Here is a 1513-nt window from a genome sequence, read left to right as displayed (position 1 = left end):
ACGGGTGAAAAATGATTTAAAATGAGGAAGTTATGTCCGTTGGAAGATTGGGGTTTAAATCTGTGAATTCTGCAGCTTTTAACTTAGAAAATTTTTAGCAGAATAACCCCTTGCGCGTGGGCGCACTTGGCGCGTATGCGCCGATCTTCCAGAAAGCGCCATCCACGCGTACGCGTGATGTGCGCGGGCGCGCCGATGGTGCTGCACCCAATGCCCAGCCATTTTCCAGAAAGTTATGCCAGAACTGTGCCAGTTTTGTGCCTGAGGCACGAGAGTACCCACGCGTACGCGTGGTGGACGCGTACGCGTCGATTTGGCAAATTTTTAATCCACGCGTTAGCGTGCATGACGCTTGCGCGTCGATGAAGTTTTTGAGGCCATCCACGCGTGCGCATGGAGTGCGCATACGCGTGGACCTGTTTTCATCCCAAAGTTGATTTTTGAGTTTTAAAAGCCAAATTTCATACTTCTAAGCCTCTGATCTCACCACTTATATCTTAAATCATTATGATATGCCTAGCTATGAGAGAAGGAGCTAGTGAATGTGGTAACTTGCGAGTGAAGCAAGGGAAAAATGAATGATCATTGAGGATCAAGCATGATTATGTGAGATGCGGGGGATGGTGGTGGAAGTGCTTGTTATGCCATGGGCCGAAAGGCCGTATTTGTTAATGAGATGGCTGGTTATGGATTTAACCGTGATGCCAATGGGCTGGTTATGCATTTAACCGTGAGCCGGAATGGCTGTGTATGATATGAATATTGGCTGGTTCTGGACTGAACCGTGAGCCGGATAGCTGATATAGATGTTGATCCATGGATGAGAATTCATGCATGTTTATGCTGAATTATTGATAATTGTGATTTGCAATTCCACTATCTGAGATACGAGTTTCCCTGGGTAGTAGCAGTGGCTAGCCGCCACGTGTTCCAGGTTGAGACTTGATACTCTGTTGACCCTATGTCATAAGTGTGGCCGGGCACTGTGAAAGATCCGGATGAGCTCGCCCCCGTAAATATTCACCAGTGAGGGTGATGGATATAGATCATGATTATGATCAAGTTTATAACGAGTATAACTCAAGTTGGGGATGCGTGACAGAGGGACAGTCCAATGGTTAGCGACCAGGACTTGTCGAGTTGGCTCTATAACCGACAAGATGATATCATCAGCCACTAGGGACAGGCATTCATCATATGCATACTATATGAATTGTTTGAGATTGCCTATTTGACTGCATATTACTTGCTAATTGTCTAAATGCCTTACTTGTTCCTAATCGTATATTTCTTGCTTGATATAACTGTGTTTGCTACATTATACTCCTGCTGGTGGTTGGGAGGTGAGAAGGAATTGGAAAGGGAAGTATTAGTTAGACTGAAGTATCTTTAGTCAGATGCCCTTTTATGGTTTAGCTTGTTTATAAGCTTTGATACTATCTGGAGGAAGTTCTAGGATTGCATTCGGCTTTCCTCTATTATTATGTATTATATATGTGGAAGCTGTTACCAT

The sequence above is a fragment of the Arachis duranensis genome, chromosome 9 (genome assembly GCF_000817695.3).
Source record: "Arachis duranensis cultivar V14167 chromosome 9, aradu.V14167.gnm2.J7QH, whole genome shotgun sequence".
NCBI classification, from domain to species: Eukaryota; Viridiplantae; Streptophyta; class Magnoliopsida; order Fabales; family Fabaceae; genus Arachis; species Arachis duranensis.
Note: the sequence above shows the minus strand (reverse complement) of the source record.